General features: G+C 40.2%; 1 long non-coding RNA gene across 1 annotated transcript in view; it reads right to left on the bottom strand.

Annotated features, from left to right (window-relative positions):
- Positions 1–554: 554 nt before the first annotated feature.
- LOC117023939 (uncharacterized) overlaps positions 555–22,503 on the bottom strand; it is a 48,153-nt gene continuing 26,204 nt past the window's right edge. Inside the window, exons 2-3 of the long non-coding RNA XR_004423287.1 lie at positions 2,123–2,309; positions 555–1,242 (exon numbers count right to left, since the gene is read on the bottom strand). This is a non-coding gene — a long non-coding RNA (uncharacterized LOC117023939). The remainder of the gene's footprint in view (positions 1,243–2,122; positions 2,310–22,503) is intronic.

Below are 22,503 nucleotides of genomic sequence, written 5' to 3'. Positions count from 1 at the left end.
TTAATGGTATTATGGGTCAGATATCTCCTTACGTTTCTCTGAATATAAATTATACGTACTCTAAACTTTCTGTTATGCTTATTCTTCTATGTCTCTGTCCTCAAGATTAAGGTAATCCTTTATTGAGGGATAACAAAGCATTGGCTTCCCTCAAATGAGTGCTGATTTTTGATGAGCTCTCATCTCTGTAGCTGAGATACCCTGCTTGATTGACTGATGCGTCTACTTATGAGGAGAGGTGAGATGAGATGCTATGGCTTGACCACTGAGCAGCTTTCATTCAGAGTAGGAAGGCTTGGAATATGCCATTGGGGCAATATTGCAGCCATCAGCACTGTCACAATTCTTTGACCCCACATTCTTACAGTATAACTTCTCCTATCTCACCTGAGTCTGACACCCCTGTAGCTGCTCTCTGCCCTAAGAAAGTGGGATATTCAGAGCCTGATCTGTTTGGTTTCCCCTTCTGATTACCCAGTTGTTTACTCTTAGGACCTCTTGATCCCAGTATCCACTATGCTTGGCTATAAAACTCCCTTCGTATTGCTCCCAACTTCTGTAGCAGAAAAGTGTGTTTGGCAAACTCCATATTTTGGAAACTTGTATTTTCTAATTTCATTTCCTTTTAAATCTTTCAAGAATTTCTCATAGGTTCTGGTCTGTCTGGATTCTTCTTGATTTACATGCTAGAAGTGAATTTTAAAAGGAAAATACATTGTTATTTTTAGACATTTTATATGGAATGGCGAAGCTTAAATCTGCTTTCAAAAACAAAATAGGATTCTGTTCTACTCATAATGTTTTGCAAATTATTTTTATAATGTATCAATAAAACACAGGCATATTTACATGAAAGTAGATATATGTTATTTTGAGGCTACAATAGCACTTTAGATATGAATATACCACATTGACATTCCCCCATTGATGGCCATTTTAATTTATTTTCAGTGTTTACTATTACAAGCAATACTGCATGAGCATCCTCATGCACTTTTGAAATTATTGGTAAAGAACAGATTTTTCTATGTAGATTTGTATCGTCCAAGAGAATGTTCATGGGATGTGGCTTTCAAAGAAACAGATAATTTTTTCTTCTCCATGTTTTTGTTAACACTCAATTGCATCAACTCAATTTTCTCATCATTCTGGCTATTTCAGTCCAGGGAGTGCAGCGGCCAGACCCACCATCCATAACTGTCTTCATGGAGTCAGGAAATAGTGCCAGGACAGAGGAGGGTACTGAAAGACACGGGGAAGCATGAGGCCAAAAAGATGCATCACTTAGTAGTTTCAGAACATTAAAAAGAAAGCTACAATATCTGTTGATAAATAAATGAAATTTTTTTTCAAAACAAAGTTTACTTGGCAATGTATAGGAAAATAAATAACATGTCCTGAAGTCAAGTAATTTCTAAAAATCCTTAGAAGCTTTACATATACCAAGAAACATTTAATTATTTTCAGCAGAGAGGTCTTTTCTTCACATCCTAAATCCTTCCTCTCAATAGGGACTCAAGTCCCAACATCTGTCTTCATTCTACTTTTAAACACTTTCCTACCCCTGTTTTGGACTTCTGTCCAACAATTAACACTTCCAAATTCTGTTCCCATAATTTATCCTCAATTATAAACTCCAACATGCCTGTGTTAGAATAAACATCTGGTAGACCTACCAGCATAACCCGAGGGACAAAAGTTATTAATCTGCGACGAACTGATTCAGAGCAGATGACCAAAATATCACTAGAATTTACTAGAAATGTGCTCTCCATGTGTGACTTGTTATTTTCCTTAGAAACTAGGAGAAAGCAAAGACAAGACAAAAAGAAAGGAAAGGGAAAGAATAAGGAAAAAACGCAATTACTGTGGTAGACTGTATTTTCCAAAAATGTCCACAGCCATGTTTCCGTCCCACAATCTCAGAACCTTGACATTTCTCCCATGCAAAGATGGAGTTTAATTTCCATCCCTTGAATGTAGATCAGCTTTTGTGACTGCCCAATCAATAGAATAGAAAGGAAGAGACACTGTGTGACTTCTGAGGCTAGAACACAAAAGGTGCTACACCTTCCATATAGCTGTTTCCCTCTAGTGACACTCACTTTTGGATCCCACTCACCATATTTGAAGGAATCCCAGGCAACAACGAGAGCCCATTCATGGGTGATCTGGCTGACAACTGATAGCCATTATCACTCACCAGGCATGCAAGTGAACAGACTTCAGATTATTCCAGACCTCAGCCTTGCATAGTATCTTCCAGATGAGTCTTCCATGGGTCAGAGACAAGCCGTTCCTCCTGTGCCCTGTTTAAATTCCTGATACATAGAGAATCTACAGTAAATGGCTGTTTATGCCACTAAATATGGAGGAAGTCTTTTCATGCAGTAAAGTGAAAAAACCACCCATATCCTTAGAAAAATGGAAAGCTTGTCATGTTCTATTGAAATCAATATTGGAGGATATATGTTTAAAACATTAAGTGTGAGCAGGGGTGGACACACACCATTTCACTACCAATACTAGTTCTAGTGTATAATTAATTCTCTTACTAGAGATGAGAATCAATATTGATGGATCTTAAAAGTTTTGAGTGGACACCTTTTCCATTCTTGAGCATTTGTCTAGTCTGTAGTTGGAAATGTTTAAAATTGCAATAGATTCTCCTAAGGTTTATTTAAAAATTGCCCTTCCTATGTTTTATGGTGTTAGCTTTAAGGTTCCTATCTAACGATTTCTCAGCCTTGACCCTCCCATTGTGTACTACACATTCTTTGCAGAGATTCATCTCTTTTCCTTGGCGCCTGCATTTTCTCACTGTTAGTTTTGGTAGAGTAGGATGAGAATTAATAATTTATTTATTTGGAAAAGAAAATGATGTTTATTATTTAGTAAGTGTATTTCACAATGCCTTAAGCTTATCTATTAACGATTCCTTCTCTTCTAGCTCCGAAAACAAAACAAAACAAAACAATAAGGGCTTTACCCAAGCCACTTATTAGGTCAATCCTGCAAAGAAAAATCAAATTGGTTAAGACCTGATTTTGTTTTTAGTTTTACCAAACAAGACTTCTTCCTTGAACTAAAAACTTGATGTAACAGCTAATGGGGAATTCTATCTCTTTCTGATAATGTGCAAAATAGTCACATAGTTGAGTGTGAGGCTTATATTCAATCAAAGATTAAAGCCCACATTCATTTACTGTGTCTTCAAATCTGTCATGATGATGAAACTTAATACTTTAAAAAATTTACACTGCAGCTTGTTCTAATACAATTACTATCTGACTACATGTATAACCCCCACCATAGCATTTATGGGTAAAATAATACAATTTTACAGAAGATTAATTTAATGTTCACAGAGGAATTTTCTATATCTGTTTTTTTGCTTTTGTTTTTCTTTTTTCCCTTTACTTACCCAATATGGCTGTGGGAAGAAGAAGGGAAGACTTGAGAAACCAGATTCTATCCCATTGTTGGGGTTGTATTAAAGCAGCTAATAGACATTCTTTTCTCAGGTTCCTCAGATGGAAAACATTCTACTGATGTTGGTCCTTTATTTTCCTAAAGGAGACATAGGTAATGGATGCTGCTGCATCCATTTGAAGATGGATATGTTTGAGAGGTGTTCGGATCAAACAACAATTTGCAGTTGGTTCAGTTCAATAGTCTTGTATTACTTTTAAGTCACTACCACATAGATAAAAATTGCCAAAAGTGATTAAAAATGGGAAATCAGTAGCAGTATCATCTACTCAGTATGTCTTGGCAGCCAGATATACACCCACTTACTTGTGTATGGTTTGGGTGTGTATGTATGTACACACATGCATGCTTATAAAATGAAAGAAAAGACCAGAGTAGTGTGTTGTTTGAGAGAAATTTCGTAAAAATAAGAAACATTTTTACCCCTGAGGTTATTGCTATCCTGTTGGAGGAGGTGATCAACAGGATGTGAACACCAGTTGACCTGTGAACTGGATCTGGGTGATTAGAGGCTCCTTCCCCTATCTTTGCAATGTACGCACACTGTGCCCGCCATTCTCACAGCCAGAGCCGTGTTCAAGAATCCAGCCTTTAGAGAGGAATGTGTTGTTGAGACTCATCTGGATTGAATATGCAACGGAACCCAGTTAAAGCTTTTATATAAATTTTTTAGATTCTGGTGGGCAGATGTGGAGATCGGCTCGTCCTATGGTCCCTCAAGAAAAGCCTCATGTGTAATTTCCCTGGTTTATTAAACCTGCCACCTACTAACCCGGAGTGGTCCGCCTGCCTCTTTTTTTAGTCACTCCTTGGCCTCCATGTATGGGGACCAGTTTCAAATTTCACCCAGGAAGCTCCTGGGGTTTTGAACCAACATAACCTTCTCTCTAGTCCACTTCAGGATGTTTCCTTTAGATAACTGTAGAGCTGAAAGGGTAGGATAGGGCCCACATACCTACTTGTTCTGCCCCTTCGGAAGTAGATGACTATAAACTTCTGTTGAGGAGAGTTTTCCTCTATCCTACAAAGGTTCTTTTGGATGTTCTAATAATCAAATAGACATGAGACCAATTAACGGGAGAAAAACAAATTTAATTTTGTACATACGAGAAACTCACATACATGAGAGGCTCAAAGACAGAAAGGTAAAGTAAGGTATACTTTACCTTACTTGAGCCAAGGAATGGGATAGGGGCCAGGGAGGGTAAGTCACAGGATGATAATAAGAGCGGATATTCAGTAATTAGCTGTTTACACTGATGTACAGACAGGTCATAAAAATTTACTTTTGGTAATAACTCTTACTATGGGAAAGGCCCCCAATTTAAATTCTTTAAAGAAGCAATACAAGTTTCTCTTGAGTCCACAGGGTCTCAATTGCCTTTAACTTAAAATGATTGTGCCAAAGTGGCACATCTTGGGAGAGGCTGTTCTTTCTGAACCCCTTCACTTGTCATCTCAGAACCAGTCTTCTTCTTCTTCTTCTTTTTTTTTTGGTTCAGCAGTTTCCAACCTTTCTCCTGCCATCATGATACAACCACGTACATAAGACCCTAGTGGACATGGCTGAACGTAATGGACATTGCTGGAATGTCAGTCACTATGAGCTAAAATATAAGTGGCTAGAAGCACATACGAAATGTGTTTTTTGGTTTAAATTGGGTTTCCTGATTCTGGTTGAGCTTCATATTCTAGTCCACAGAAAGAATTTTCAAGGTGTATTTATTAAGTAATTAATTAGTGCTTTCTAGACATTGTGATACAATTTTTGAAGTGGCTATCATTTTTTTCTTCCTCTTTTATGCACCACTACAAAATGTCCTCTACCCAGTCAACACTTAACTCTGATCTATGATGTGTGACCGAATCTATTGGGGAAGCTCTCTGTTCTTGCAAGAAGTAAGTGCATGCAGATTTTGGAGATACTTAGTTTACACTCCACAGTCACAGTTATTTTCTCTTTGAGAGAACTTAGGGTATTATTCTCAGACCATTCAGGTGGCAGTTCTCTCTGATACTTTTTCCTTTAGTAGCAATAACCACCATTAGTGCTTCTACCATCACATTTTTTGTTCATACCTACCCGATGTCAGACACCGCTCTAGATGATAAACATAAATTATCTCCTTAATCCTTGTGAAGTAGATATGAACCCTGCTTTATAGATGAGGTAATCACAGTCACACGCATAGTGGAAATAGCAAAATTATTGGTGTCAGACAGATTTGGACTTATTCTCTGCCACTTCAGAGCTATATTATGATTTTGTAAGTCTTTGGATTTCTTTGAATTTCAATGTAATAAAAGATAAACATGTTTACTTTGAGGCAACCATGAAGCAAAAGGCAGATGAAAACAAGAGCAAAAATCAAAAAACAAAAAACAAGCATAAAAAACACGTAACCAAAATTTAAACACTTTTTCCCTCTCCAGGTACCTAAACTGTTCAAAAATGAACAAGTTATGTCGACCAGATGCACTTAAACTTCTTATTTGTTTCTTTGAATTTTAATGGATTGGTCATTCTCACGGATATGCTGAGGCTTTTAGCTAACGAAGAAACAAATTTTATGGGTATGTTTTAATGTGTATTTAAATTCTAAATTGCCTAAAAATAGGCAGTGATTTTTGTCCTCATTTTCAGCTTTCTAGAAATGATGACTGAATCTGTGCCTAATCAAGAGTTTTGCTCATTTCACTTTAAATCATTCTCTTATTGAAGAACACCTACGTATTAACTGGATTGAGCTTGATTTTAACTCACTGTGTCTCTTGGCACCCTTCCTCGTTAAATGAAGTTGTTAGCTTTTTCACTGACACATTTAACTGACACTAATCCAAAAATAAAAAGAGACACTATGGAGTATGCAGGGGAATTTTTAAACTTCTGCTATGAAAAGACAATATGTGTATTAGGTCTTCAAGGATTCATGCAGAGTCTAGAAGACATCAGTCCAGATGTGCAACGAATGCTCCTTGGTAAAATTCAAAGCTTTCATGTGGCGCAGGTATGAGGGATCACGCAGCTTCCTCTGGGTGGAAGTGCATGCAATAAACATATGTGCATCACCTCTGCCAACAAGGACTTCCTAACCATCTAATTTGCTCAGATCTCTGTAATATCCTGTGCCCAGAAAGGATGAGCTGGGTATTGAAGTGTAGTAAACAGTTTACACTACCAAAGAATCTTACCTTTTCATCTATTTTCAGCTGATTATCGTAATCCTGGGAGAACATTATTTTGTGCTCAGAGTATCTTTTTCTTCTGAACATTTCAAAGAGAAACTATCATCAAACCTGAGTGGCAGTCACTATTTGCTCCAAGATCCAAGTGGGCAGGTGAGTGGGGACTTGGGCTTGACGACTGACAAAATTCTAAACCTGGATTCTGAGTGTATCCTGTGTTATGAGGACGCTGACTTGGGGGATACATTTTATACCAGGATGATTCAGGAAGAGAGAGGTTCTCCAACTGTAGTCAGGGTCTGTTCATTCAAAAACACTGAATATGCTGTTGGTTGACTACCTTGTGCAATGTTGTCCCAGAGCCTAGTCGCCCTCTGGGAACTGTTTGTTCAGAGGACACAATAAGCCCACAAATCATGAGCAGGTTTTTAACAGCTATGACTTTACAGGAGAGAAGTGTGGTTTCACATTAAAGTGTTCCAACTGGAATTAAATGCTGGACAAGGTATGGGAGTCAAGGACACAGCTAATTTTACACTCTGTAGACAGATATAGAAGACTTAGAAAAGGCTTGATTGGAAACATGGTTCAGCCTAGTTTGAATGTTCACAATTTCCAATGGAGGCTCAAATCCATAGTCTGTTAGAAGTTGCTATCCTCCTGTTTCCTTGAATTTTAAAGAGAATATTTTTCTTCCCCTTTTCAAACAACTTTTCAACTCCTGTTATTTCCTTCTAATATAATGCTTACTCTGTTCTATTGTCATTCCCATGGGACTGTGGTTTGGAAATTGATACCTCAACAATTTCTAAAGAGCTGGCCAAGTACCTTCCCTCTATGGAAAGGTACCTTCATGATTATCTCAGGCCCACTAGAATGTCTCCACATACAAACTAAGAGTAAGCACATTTGGGGAATAAAATAGAAGGCTGAGAAAGCCATATTTAAATAAGCCTGGGTCAGTCTCTTTCTTTTGTAACCAATTCTCTAAATTATTCCCCTATTAATATTTGAGGTAAATGAAGGCACTAATGTTTTCTGCCACTTGGATCATTAAGTATGTCCTTTCGTTGCTGTATAATAGAAGACAGGCTTTTGCCTTGGTTTTCTTTCATTTGTCTATTTAAAGGATGTTTTGCCTGCATACCTTTGACACATGGCATTTCATATCCTGCTTAGCTTTTTCTGGTCAAGAGAGCTTGGGTTTTCCTTCTTAAAATGTACATTTGTTCACTTAGAGACAAATTATATGAAATGATCAGCAAAGGTGGCCTTTGGTGATTAACATGTGTCTGTGCTGTTCAGGTGTATGTCTTTCAACCCAGCATAAATTCAATTTTAATCCTTTAATTAAGTCATTAGCTCCAAAAGAACAGAGTCTCTCTCTCTCTCTCTCTCTCTCTCTCTCTCTCTCTCTCTCTCTCTCTCTCTCTCTCTCTCTCTCTCTCTCCCCTATGGTGCCTAGTAGCGTGCTATGTACTTTGTGATTGTACTGAGGAAAGGCTGCTGGCTTACTTTGAAGACATAGTAATAAAATAATAATAAATCTTCCGTTCTCTTTTCTAGTTTCCTAATCTAAACTCTGTATCTTTCTATCAATCACGTTTATGGTTTCCCCTCAGCTCCCTTCATTTCAATTGTATTCTTTCCATAAGAAAATGAACAAACCAATGTCAATTTTCAGGTGGCAATCTCATGCATTTCCATGGCTTTATTTACCATGTATGCAGGTGACAGCCAGTTCATTCCATCAATCATGGAGGCAAATTCCCATGAGTCCCCAAGATGCCTCGATTTATTATCCTTGGACTATTCCTTTGAGAAATTTATCAAAGAAAGGGTGTTTCAGAGAAAGCTAACAATCCTTGCATTGAGGTGTACTCAATCATTTAGACAGTCTAAGGAACCACATTTGTAAAGACTCTTGATGCATAAAATAATGCAAAGAGAGGAATAAAGCTCACCCTGAACTTGCACTAGTAAGATGGCCATGAATTGCAGTGATTAAAAACGCAGACTTTAAGTTCAGTCAGTCAGGGTTCAAATCACAGCCTACAAGTGATGTAAATGATATTGGATCTGTCGACAGTTTCTGGGTGTGGGTCGGGATTGTGTCTCGTAAAGCCAAAGAATGGACACACGGACCAGGGAGAGACAAAAAGTTGTAAAGGAAGACAGTTTATTAGAGGCAGAAGAGGTTGCAGCTCCCAAGTGAGAGGGGGTACCCGAAACTGGGAAGCCCAGGGACTGAGGCCAAAGCTCTTACTTGTATACCTTCCCTTGCCTGTTTGGGGAAGGGGGCTGGCGCCTTCTAATGGAATTCATCTATCAGGTTTGTCCTGTTTGCTCATCTTGAAGGGATTAACAAAATAACCCATTCTTATCAGATCTGTTCCTTCGTCTGGCCAAAAGGGATTTGAGATAATTTATTAATCTCGAGGCACAGTGTTCTCATATCTTTGTCCTGGAGTGAAGGAGATATTCCAGAACCTGGAGTTTCAGGATATGGCTGCCTTTTGTTTATTCCACCAGGGACCTTCCTGTCTACCTAACCACATGTTAACTAACCTGTCTCAATCCCCCCTCTGAAGACAAAACCCTAACTGCTGTTAGGGAATAGGGGCAATGACTGCTCTGGCTACTTCAGGCTGAGGAGGGCAGTAGTAGAGACTAGCATCTAGGGCTTGTCCAGAGGTCTATCTAAGAGTCCCCGGGAGGTGAACAAATCCAGGTGAGGATGCTGCTGTCTTGTAGGCCGTCACAGCCAACCAGTGGGTAGTCTGTGAGCTGAGACGCACTGTAGGCCACAGCATGAGGTAAGCCCTATAACAACGGATGAAAGAAAAATGAGAAAAGTTTCCTTAAGTCCCGCTAAACTGGGAAGCCAGGAAGTAAGGAAGGCAAAGAATCTTGTTGTTAGTTTAATATTGGAAACTATATTGTGAATTTGTTGAACTTTATCTTTATTTAACTGTGAATTGTCAGAGAGATTGAAACAGTATAACCCTTTAAACATTTTGCATCCTTGATTGTGTTTGAGAAGTAGTTAACCTATGGCAGCTCTGCTTTTGAGAACTGTTTTTCTGACCTGTCCTAACTCTTGTCTCACGGCATGGATAGACTGTGAGGTAGATTAAAGCCTGGTTGGAGCAGCCAGTGAAACTAAGATTGATCAGCCGGAGTTGTGGCTCTTTTTTCTTTACTCAGTTCTAGTCTTTGAGTGAGAGCTATTAGCTCAGCTAGTTGTGTGCTGGCCCCAGAGGGAAGGTTAGTATTTTCTAAGATACTATGTAGAGTAACTACAGCATATCCAGCCTTTTGTATGTCATTTTTTATAAAAGAACTCTCATCAGTGAGGAGAGTCCAATCTGGGTTGTCTAGGGGTGTTTTTTATAAATCTGCTCTAGCAGTATAGGTTTGTATTAAAACTTATTGGCAGTTAATTCTTCCTCCATCTCTGGGAGGAATGCGGCAGGATTAAGGGTGGAGCAGGTGTGTATTTGGATTACAGGACTTTCTAATAAGAGGGCCTGATACCGCAGGACGAGGCTATCACTGAGCCAGTGACTATTATTAGTACAGTAGTACCTCCGTTTTCAAACATCTCTGTTGAACATTTCGGTTTATGAACGTCGTAAACCCGGAAGTAAATGCTTCGGTTTTCGAACACACCTTGGAAGTTGAACATGTCACACGACTTCCACTGAGTGCAAGATCCTGAGGCCTAGCTGTCGGCTGTTTTCGAATGTTTCAGTACTCGAACGGTCTTCTGGAATAGATTACATTCAAAAACCGAGGTACCACTGTATTTAAAAGTCCTCAAATGTGATGTGGGGGCAAAGATGGTTAAGTCCTGTCCCATCGTGAGCTTGGTGGCTTCAGGAACCAGGAGGGCAGCTGCAGCTATGGCCTGGAGGCAAGCTGGCCAGCCACGTGCTATGAGGTCTAGTTCCTTATTTAAATAGTTCCAGAGTCCTTTTTAAGTTTAATTTGTTTATTTTACATTTGCTTTAAGGTATAGACCAATGATAAGAAACAGGCTGAGTAAAATGAGCCCAAATCTGGGGGCTGTCTTTATCTTTACAACCAAGCAGTTTTCAGAGGAAAAAGGTCCAGAATGAGCAGTTGAGACAGAATAAATTGCTTCTATATCAGTTAGGACATTAATAGGCTTACCTGCCAAATCAGAGTCGCCCATAGTTTTACCCCTGTGATGAGAATAGCTTGGGAGCTGCCAGGAACTTCAGGCCCAACAGTGATAACAGCCATTTTTGGGAAGAGAGCTGGTCTCTGCTCCCTTCAGAACAAGGGTTACTCCCTCCTCTAGTGCCCTTTAGTCTGTACAGGGGGCACGGTGGTTTTGGAGGACTAGGACACTCCTTATTCCAGTAGTCTGAGCTTCCACAATCAAAGCAAGCTCTTTTACCTGGTGTATTCTCTCTGGGGTTTTTGGGGTGTCTTGAAGTGGCTCCAGCCCTGAGTTATCTATAACTGTGACCAGAAGTCTGGCCTATCTCTGATCTCATCCACTCATCTCACTGTTCTTTTATTTCTTGTTTTTCTGTCTTGGCTGTTAAAGACAAACACATTCCTGGCCTTCTCTAGGATCTGAGCCTCTTAATCAGGGACATAACAGTGGGCCAGAAACATTAGAATTCCCTGCCAGTTAGGGGAAAATGTTAGGCTAAGCTTTCTTATATTGGCCTATAGCTGAGAAAGACATATGAACTCTAGCAGTTCTACTATATAAAAATTTACTTAACTATTAGCAAAACTTAATTTTTAGATTTAATTTTTGAATAACCAAGGAACTGATTGAGAAAATATGAAACATAGAAAATTATTTTGGTGACATATATAATCTTTTTTTTTTTTTTCAGGCAGAAAACTTTTTTATAATGTCAATAGCAGACCAATAGTCTAACAAACTTTATCTTAGTAGAGAGAGAAAACTTAACTTTTATTTTGAAACAGCTTACTTTTGAGATTTAAATTTACTTAGTTAATTACATTTAGTTTAACTATATACAATACTCTCAAAACTTCTCACAAGCTTTCTACGACTTTCCCAGTCCCTCTTAGTTTGTCTCTTTTCACTCATTTACAAATAACAATCTTTAGGACAAACTGCTTTCTTTCGGTACCTTCAAAAATGTGTTTCCATACCTTATACTTTCCTTGAAAGCACACATACCATTTTCTTCAATGTTGGAATCCATAATCTTCAGAACCTTAATTTTTACTGGCAACCAAAAGCAAGCAATTAGCACTTCCATTAGCAAATCCAGGAATATATCTGGCAACCTTTAAAAGCATAGGCTTTTGTAATAAAATGTAAGATGTATTTATTAACAGATCTTAATTTCTCTCTTAACATTCCTGTGAAAAGAAGCTAGAAATAGATGAACTTAGACCTACCTAATAAGTAACACCTCAGCATTTTGTTATTTTAAAATACCTAGATATTTAATCTAAGCTATTTTCTTGACAAATTCTGTAACAGAGATAACATGACTTTAAAAGTAGGCTATTTAGAACGTTAATACTCTGGGACTCCAATCTAAAGGCGATTTTCTTCATAATGAGTGGTCTCTGCAGGCCTTAGAAGTAGAGCAGCAGAGTAAGGGGTGCGGGGAGGGAGGTCTGGCTTGAGAATTAGCTGCTTGGTTTTTAAAAGTGCCACTTACTTCCTTCAGTTACCTCAGCCTCAGGCCTTCCTGTTTCTAGGTGGATTAGGAGATGGGTGTTTGTTGAAGGGTCCTCCTCAGGAGGAGGATCCCGCTGGAGGTTCCTTTGGAGGAGTCCCTTTAGGAGGGGTCTCCTTAGGAAGAGTCTCCTTAGAAGGAGTCTCCCTAGGAGGAATCCCCTGAGGAGGAGTCTCCCCAGAAGGGGTCTCCCTAGGAGAAGGGAGGCAAGAGATCACGGCCAAAAGAATCGGGTCAACACTATATTTCTTATAGAGGTCTGGGTTGTCCCTCGGGGCGAAAAGAGCCTGAACATATGGAACTTCTGACCATTTGCCCTCCTGTCTGCAAAACAGGTCTAGCTGCAGGATAGTCTTGTAATTAATACTTCCCTCAGGCCAATTCTCCCCAGCTTCCAACGTGTATTTAGGCCAAATTTCTGAACAAAAGAAAACCAGGTACTACTTCTTCAAAGTCTGAGGGTCAAAGTTGTCCCAATGTTTCAAGATGCAATTCAGGGAGGTGAAGGCGCTTGAGGGCTGATTGCCCGTCTGAAAGGGAGGAAGAACAGAAAGGTGTCCCTTTGCAATTCATCTCCCATAACTTGCTCTAGGGCATCCCCTAGATGCGTGGGCCATGGACGTAGCACAACCGATTCCAGGGCAAGTGGGGAGACACGGACCACCAGGATTAGTTGTGCTTACCTGGGCAGCCCGGCCCGTGCCTCCAGTGGGTGCCTACCCTGTCCCCTCCTGAATGTCTGGCCGATAGAGACTGTGGCTGATAATGAGGTGCCTTCAGGTAGAGGGGTGTATGTCCTGATTCTGGGCATCACAGAAATTGATGGTATGCTTAATATAATAGTGACCTTCTAAATAAAGATGTTTAAGAAGGGAGTACATACTTAAAGCTTGTAGGGAAGGCATACGGTCTAGGCAAGAGGGAGTGAAAGGAGGCCCTGAAACCCAGTAAGTGAGGGGGGACACAAAAAGAGATATCTGAAGCCCCAAAAGGCTTCAGAGAAAGCTGTCGCCTTAAGGAAAAGTGAATCTGGAATATGTTGGTTCTCCTTAAAAACTTTGCCTGGCGGTGGCTGAGGTGGCCTGGGAGGCAGACCTCCAGAGAAGCTGTGCTCTTGGAGTCACTCCCTCTCGGTTGTCCCTGCAGCCCAGCTGAGCTGGGGGCAGAGCCAGGTAGCAGAGAAGCTGTGCAAGCCCCAGAGGAGTACAGCGATAGAACAGAGAGAATGAAAAATCAAGTCTCCAGAGAGACATTATGCCGTACAAACACAGACCTCACTGGTGCTTGGATTTGTCTTGAGCCTGGCAGGTCCTAAATGACCTGTTCCAAGACTGGGTTATCCTGTCATGGGAGTTTTCAAGCGGCAGATGCCCTAATGGCCATTTAACTGTCCGATCCATGCCCACCAAGGATGGCAAACAAAAGAGGTATAGGAAAGTGAGCGAGAGGTTTTGGGGTCCCCTAAAATGGGCTTCCCTCCTGGCTGGCTTGTTAAAATATGTTACTGGAGAGGGTTGAGGAGGTCTCACAGGGAAGGGACCCCAGACCAACATCTCAAGAGCTGGGGAGATGTAGTGACAGGATGAAAGAACAGCAAAGACAAAGGAGTCATTCTGCTGGCACCCTTACAGGCAGTCGGGCTGGGAAGGGACCAGAGGGACCTTTGGGACCCACTGTAGAGTAGCCATGACCAGGATCCCTCAGTTGTCCACAAAGGCCCACAGTCCTGGCCACACGCCAGTATTCAGTCTCCTTGTGGAAAGGAAAGAGGCAGCAGAGGGATAGGAGAAAGTAGCAGAGAGGGGAAAGAAGCCTCCAAATGGCACCTGGATGGGCAGTTGGGCTGGGGGAAGTCCCAGGAAGCCTTTGGGACACACCACAGAGGAGCGAGGATCGGAGTCCTGCAGTCGCTGCCAAGGCCCATTCACCTCAATCACATGCCATCTTGGGGCTGTGCTCTACCCAAGAGAGAAAGTAAGAGAAAAGGCAGTTGGACTGTTGCCAACATTCCTTGGACTCCGTGCCAGAGGGGATCAACCAGAGCCTCCTGCAAGACCTGCCCTCTGAGTCTTGAGAGTAGCAGCTGCGCTTTTCGCATTTAAATGGCTGACAGAGGCCTACTGTTTGTGTGATAGGAAAAGGAGACAAAAATGATGAAGGCGCATAGGGTGGGCAAGTAGAAAGTCACAGATAGTATTTATAGCTCCTTCAATCCTGGATGAGCCCCTAAATGATGTAAATGATGTTGGATCTGTCCACAGTTGCTGGGTGTGGGCCGGGATCGTGTCTCGGGAGACCGAAGAATGGACACATGGACCAGGAAGAGGCAAAAAGTTGTAAAGGAAGATAGTTAATTAGAGGCAGGAGAAGCGGTTGTACCTCCTGAGTGGGAGGGGGTCCCGAATGGGGGTGCCCAGTGACTGAGGCAAAAGCTCTTACTTTTATACCTTCCCTTGCCTGTTTGGTGAAGGGGGCTGGCGCCTTCTAATTGGATTCATCTATCAGGTTTGTCCTGTTTGCCCATCCTGAAGGGATTAACGAAATAACCCATTCCTGTCTATCAGATCTGCTCCTTTGGCCAAAAGGGATTTGAGATAATTTATTCATTTCAAGGCAGGGTCTCATATCTTTGTCCTGGAGTGAAGGAGACATTCCAGAACCTGGAGTTTCAGGATATGGCTGCCTTTCGTTTATTCCACCAGGGACCTTCCTGTCTACCTAACGACATGTTAACTAACCTGTCTCTCCAATTATTGGCTATATAATAGGGACCAGTTCCTGAATCTCAGTTTCCTCATATGTGAAAAGAAGTAATAATATCTACCTCATAGGACTGTGGAAAAAGTCAAATGAGATAATAATTATAAAATATGAAATCTAGTGAGGTGTCTGGAGTATTATTGCATTCTCCTAAGACTGTAACTATAGTTATGTTTAAAAGCTGCAAAATAGTCCGTCTCATTATGTGAAGGTTTGTCATTTCAGTTCCAGATATTCTTGTTAAAAGACATCTTCCAGAATATCTCTATTGTACATAGTGAGGTAGCACATATCATCAGACATCAGCAGTCCTATCTTGCCACCTGCAGCTTTATCAAGGTGTAGGGGTGTCATCTCATCACATTATGAGTTTGGCAGAAGGATTTTAATTATATATATAACTTGAATATAGGCTATGTGTTAATTAGTATAAAAGCCAAAGGAGCACTTGGTTTTAAGTTCAACTTGAATTTTCAATTTATTTCTCAGTTCAGCAGAATAGTAACATTAATAGCTAATATTAATAGAGTGACTACTCTGTGCCAGGCACTAGATTTTCTAGCACCAGTACTTCTCAATTTAGGAGAACGTTCGTAGAGTCCCTGGGACAATAATCTTTGGCTAGGCATTAATTATGGTGCTTTCTCCTCAAACAAATCAAAATTCAAATCAAGTTCTCCTTTGACTTTGGATACACCAACATCTGGCAATTTTGACATCTATGTCTCCCCTGGCCATTTATAAATTCCTGGTTTTCTCTTCCTTCTGAAGGCTGCTTTTTCATGAATTCCTCATCTATGTATAAAGGCTTTAAAGTTCAGTGGATTTTCATAGTCAGACGCAGATTTCCAGGGACAAGCTGTGCTATTGTGATGGTCATTTGAAACATCACTAGGACATTCGTCATTGTCTGGTTTTTATTTATGCAATAAAAAAGCAGGAAATGCCGGACAGTTAAAACTGTTAAAGCTGAATGGCAAATCTGGAAATCTTATAAATAGGACATCAAAGGGGTACACAGTGTTGGGGGCAGTACTTTCTTTGCGAGGAGGAGAATGCCTAAAGGTCTTATTTCAGATTCTGATGATGCAGCAGAGCTAGATGCCAGCATTTGATAATAACGCCTGAACTGCCAAACATTAACCAGAAATCATTGCCCATGATACAGATGGCAATCTATCATAGTAAATGTCACTACAGGGAAGACCTTAAAAGCCAAAAACACCAGAGATGAGACACAAAGCTCATCCAATTGGACTTTGCACTCCAGAGGAATTGTAAATTCAGATTATAAGTGGGTGGGCTCTGCTTTTTACAAGTTCTCAAAGTTCTCTAGCTCTGGGTGGTATTGTTCGTGGCCTGTGTGATTGCATATCAAATCCCCTTACATAAAGGCAATCTCTGCATGACACATAGATTTCCAGGTTCTCAATGATGACCCCTGTATTTCGAGCTGCATTCAAGTCAATAAATCCATCCTTGAAATCAGTATTAACAAAATTTAACTCTCAAGTTTAGTTTTTTGCAAAAAACAATTTTTTGAATCAAAAAGTAATTAAAATATCAAGCTGAATATATCAGCTTCCCCTTTTAGATCTAATATCTTTATGTCTATCAATGATGTGATAGAAATCTCCTATTAATATGTTTTTAAAACATAAAACTTAAATACAGCACTCAACTGATTAATACGCTTCTGGGAATCTTGTTCCAGAAATAAAGCCTAAATCATTGGCAGAATATGAAATCTTTCCAAATGACCCCAAGTTAATTTTCCAGTCTTTTCTCCTACCCTTTTCCTTCACCTCCAAAATGTTTACCTAAACCATAGCCACGTGGACCTGTTGCAGTTTCTCCAGTGGGTCATGGACTCTTACCTCTGTTTCTTCCGCTTAAAATGACTCGCTTCACTTCTCTGCTTGAACAATTCCAAACTAGCCTTCAAACTCTATCTCAGCTACAGCTCAGAGCTGATTTCCTCTTCCTCTGGCTGTGCACTGGGGTCCTATCAGAGCATTTGCCACTTTGTGCTGGCCTCTGACCGTATCACAACAGGGGAACAATTCTAGTTTGCTTTTGTAGTCCCAGCATGCAGGATGTCACTGGGGAGTCAGTGGACAATAAATAATCATTTTTGTTCTGAATGAATTATTTCCAGGGCTGCTGTGTACATCTGTGCAGGTTACACACTGCACAGCTCTAGGGACCCCAATGCAGACAGACTGTGATGAGAATGGGAGCCCTGCAGTTGTGAGGTACACACCATGAACAACCATACGTAGCAGCCTGTCAGTCACGCAAGCTAAAATTTTCATGCTCCCGCATGCTACATTGTAATATTTTCTGCTATGCATAGTCTCCTCCATCAGTTGCCAAATCCTGATAAATCAGAATAAGCTAGGTTTTGATGCAGCAACGAACAATTCCAAAAACTCATTAGTTTGACACAACAAAATTTAATTTCTCACATTGCATGTCAAATACAGGCTGGGAGGGGAACTCTGTTCTGCATCATCTTTCAGAGAATCAGGTTCCATCTTGACCACTGAGGCATTAAGGTGGAATGTGGCAGATCACGTACTGTCTCTTTGAGCTTCTGGTTTATATGTGACACATATCACTTCCAGTCACATTTCAGTGGCCGAAGAAAATCACGTGGCCATACCTAACTTCAAAGGAGTCAAAGAAAATGCAATTTAACCTACCATGTGCTCTAAAGAAAGGGGACATATTTATAAATAGGAGCATCTCCTATTTCTACTCCATCGAACTGCTTTAACTACTTTCTATCTCATCCTTGGACTGTTACAATAGCCTATTTAGTCTCCCTGCCTTCTTATTTTTCCCCCGTTTGCCCTCAACTCTTCTCCCCGTCACTGACAGATGAATCTCCCCAAAGCACAACGTTTTCCTTCTTTCAAGAAGAGATTTTTAATTAAAAACCTTTAGTGATTCTACACTGACTACCCAATTAGGCCCCAATTTTTTTCATTTAATCTCTCCTCTTTCATTTATTCCACAAACAAACTGTGAGTACTTAATGGGCTTTGGACATCACATGAGATACTGAGGAGACAAATAGTCCCTGAACTTAAAAGAACTTACAGTTCGGTAGGTGAGCCAGACACAAAGAGAAAATGAGCACATTTCAGAGTGGTGAGTGTGAACTATAGAGGCACAGTTCAGTGGGTAATATCAAGGAGGAAGTAACTGTGATGAGACGTCAATTCAGGCATCTCTGAGAAGGAGATTTTTAAGGTGCCTCTGGGATTTTGAATTCATGTTTTCCAAGCAAATATAATTGGGGATGGGGACATGGGAGAGGGGGAGAGAGCTCTTTCTTGAAGAGGAAATAGCATAAAGATGGAGGCATGAACATTTGATGTGATGTGAGAAATATAATTGGTCCTCTAGGCTGGAATAGAAGGCACTCACAGTGGTGGGAAGGGAGTAGTTCTGAGGAGTAGGAGGCACACATGGAAAGAGAGTTTGAGGCCACGGGAGAAAGAGAGGAGACTTATGTTAAGGAGTTTGGCCTTTTGGCCTTTGGGAAATGTGGAATAATTGAATGGTTTTAAGCAGGAAATTATGTGATCTGCTTTGCACTTAAAGAAGGTTCACTCTAGTGTTAGTGTGGATTCTGAATTAAAAGGTTAGGGAAATGTATTTTTGAGAAACCCTTACTGTGTGTGATGGTTAATTTCATGTGTCAACTTGCTTGGACCATGGGTGCCCAGATATTTGGTCAAACATTGTTCTGGGCGTTTTCGATGAGATTAACATTTAAATGGGTGGTTAACTGAAGCAGATTTCCCTCTCCAACCTGGGTGAATCTCATCCAATCAATGAGGGCCTAAATAGAACAAAAAGACTGGCATCCCCTGACTAAAAGAAAATTTCCCAGCAGGCTACTTTCAGACTTCATCTGCAACATCAGCTCTTCCTGGTTCTAAAGCAGACTGACTTTGGACTCAGTGGGAACATGGGTTCTCCGGAGTCTCCAGCCTGCCAGCCCATCCTGCAGATTTGGGCCTTGCCAGTTCATAATAGTATGAGATAACTCTTTACAAAAAATCAATTTATTTCTGTCTGTCTATCTATCTATCTATCTATCTATCTATCTATCTATCTATCTATCTATCATCATCTATATGTATGTGTATACATCTCATTGGTTCTATTTCTCTGACTAATGAAGGTATTTTGGTACTGAGAGTAGTTCTAGAGGAACAGAATCTTAAGGACGGTTTCATGAATTGGTTCTGGGGTTTCTGATATAAGCTGTTTAATCTGATTAGATTTAAAGACATTAATGACTCTATTTTAAGTAGTACAGAGAGCACTGATAGTCCATGGTGCTATCTGGCAATAGAGATATGCAAAATATTACCAATGGGACATTTTTGTCAAAGTAAGAATCTTAAATGTTTAGCATTTGACAAGCCAGGAAGTAGTCTAAGAAATGTTAATTGATTTGCCCAAGGCAGCAAAACATGAAGTGGAAGAGGTGTGTCTTAAATTTATATTTGCTGGTTCTGTATCCTATCAGACATTTTTCCCCATTACTCCAAAGCTGAAGAAAACCTTCATTTCAGTCCAAGGAATTTACATTTGAATTACAAAGTGCTGTTCTCTGGAAATAGCTTGCACTTTTTAGGGTAATAATAATGCAGATGCTGACTAATGATTTGCTAACAATGGGGGTGGACTTAATCTGAGGGATTAATCAGGTGTGGGTCAGGTTGCCTTGTAATTTTCATACATTACACAGAGAACCTAATTATGAAAATCACTCTAGAGATCCCAACTGACCTTCTTGACAAGAACTAACCAGCAGTAATGAGTGAATCTTTTCCTCAGACAAATCCAGAGTTGACTAATAGCTATTTGAATTTGAGTGCTGTAACTTGATTGGCAGCTATATCAAGTTGATTAGAACTCCCTGAATGGCCTGAATGGGCTGATGTATAGATAGATTCACTAGAAAGTATGCTAAAAGGAAAGCTGTTTCTGTATGACCTAGCTTTATATTTATTAAAACTTGAAATGTTTCTCAAAGTGTTGGTAAAGTGTTTCCTCAACTGGCAAGAAAAACAAAGTCATTCTGTATTTTCTAATCAAGGAGGATTAAAAGCCTCTGAAACTATATCCAATGCATAAATGTTGTAATTACGATAAATATTTGTCCTTTTTGTTTTCACTACAAACTCAGAAATCCTGGAGTCTGTGCTTGGCACATTCAGGAGATTATAGCCATCTGCCGGGAGACGAAGCTGTCAATTATAAAACAATCTGGCTTTCTATTCCTTTCCATTTCCAGGGTATACATGGCCCAATTGAGGTAGGATCTTTTTATTATTAAAATTAAAATGTTTTTGATGCCCTCTGCCCCATGACCCTATTCTCAGGATCCCAAGAGATTAAAAAATCTCTGCATTTAGAGTTTCAAACTCAAGGTCAACATGTCTTTTACAGTCCATCTAAAAAGGTGAACCACCCTAAGGTAAGGCTCTGAGCTCTTTACCCAACTTGAACAGAAAATGATGCTTTGTTCAATTAAAATGCACTTTAGGCTAAGGAGAGAAATTATGGCAAACAGAAATGACCAAATGGAGATAAAGGTGTCTTCTGTCAGCTGGAGTGATGAGCATTAAAAAGGAGGCTTTGAAGTTTAAAAAAATATCCTTATGAAACATGGAAAGCAAAATGGCCAATGTATTAGGTTGGTGCAAAAGCAATTGTGGTTTAAAAGGTAAAAATAATTGCAAAAACCGAAATTACTTTTGCACCCACCTAATAGTAATTTAGGATTCAGCAACATAGAGGCATGATAGTTCAAAACTATATTAGAGATAGTTTAATAAAAGAGGCAGTGGCCCTAAAATTGTCGCCATTAAAGACTTAATGGAAATGAGTTAACCCTTGTTTTGGCCAGATTCCATATTAGAAAATTCACCCTTCTTTCTTGGATTCTTCCTGCCATTTTACTGGAAACAGTTATCTTGTGTTTTTTGCTTTAAGATGCTTAAATTGCCTTTTAACAGACTGTGCAGAAGCTCTTCTATTCCTCAGTAACAATAGAAGAAGAATTGGCTTTTAAACAGACATGCAGTAGAGAATAAAAATTTTCCCACATAGTGAGACAAGTTAGCATGTTGTTAGGTAGACAGGAAGGTCCCTGGTGGAATAAACAAAAGGCAGCCATATCCTGAAACTCCAGGTTCTGGAATGGCTCCTTCACTCCAGGACAAAGAAATAAGAATGAGCCTTGAGGTTAATAAATTATCTCATAAATTCCTTTTGGCCAGACAAACAAAATAGATCTGACAGATAGGAATGGGTGTGCTAAACCCTTTAGGGTGGACAATCAGGACAAACCTGATAGACGAATTCCAACAGAAGGTGCCCGCTCCCTTCTCCAAGCAGACAAGGGAAGATATAAAAGTAAGAGCTTTTGCTTCAGTCACTGGGCAACCCGGTTGGGACCCCTCTCATTCCGAGAGCTGCGACTCTTTACTTTTAATAAACTATCCTCTTTTACAACGCCTTGCCTCTCCTTGGTCGGTGCTTCCAGTCTTCGGTTTCACGAGATATGATCCCGGCACACTCACAGGAAAATATCCTACATCGTTAGATCTGTGCATGGATCAGGCCTGAGGATACCTCACCGCAGCCATTGAGAGCCTAGCTTAAGGCTCTGTTTCCATGAGGCTAATCACAGTATTTTCTGGAAGAGTTCTTCCTCAAGGCCATTAGTGAGCAGAGAGAAGGGAAAATGAGGCAATTTTCCCAAGTGCTTCTTGATTCCTCACCTCAATTCAGCTCAATAACCATAGTTTGCATTTCATAAAGGTGACTGAATCTTAGTCAATCATTTCACCTCCTGACTCCTGAAATGAAGGTGAGAGAGAGAGAGAGAGAGAGAGAGAGAGAGAAAGAGAGAGAGAGAGAGAGAGACTATATTCTGTGGATGAAGAGCCCATTGAAACCTAATCCACACATTTGTGAAATATAAAAAAAACTTACCTAAAAGGATTCAGTTTAAAGTGAATTGCGTAATAAGGGCTTCTGGCTCTAGTCCACAGAAGGAAATTTGGCTTCCGGGTTCAGGGAGAAGCTTATATTGGATTTCAAAGTTACCTTCTACATTCCAGCTGGCTGTGTCCTCCCATACGGTGACCACTTACCACAGCAATATCCTCGATGCTACCATTTCATTTTCTGTTTTCTCAGCCTCTCTTACCCAGCCATCAACTTTTGTGTGTCCTGGATCTCATTCTGTCAACTGGATTAAATGTAAACCCCACAGTAAAGAACAGGTGACTGATCTTACTTTCTAGTGCAGCAGTTCTCAGCGGCA

This window comes from Rhinolophus ferrumequinum, chromosome 6 (assembly GCF_004115265.2).
Source record: "Rhinolophus ferrumequinum isolate MPI-CBG mRhiFer1 chromosome 6, mRhiFer1_v1.p, whole genome shotgun sequence".
In the NCBI taxonomy this organism is placed as follows: Eukaryota; Metazoa; Chordata; class Mammalia; order Chiroptera; family Rhinolophidae; genus Rhinolophus; species Rhinolophus ferrumequinum.
This window is presented reverse-complemented; position numbering and strand designations above follow the sequence as displayed.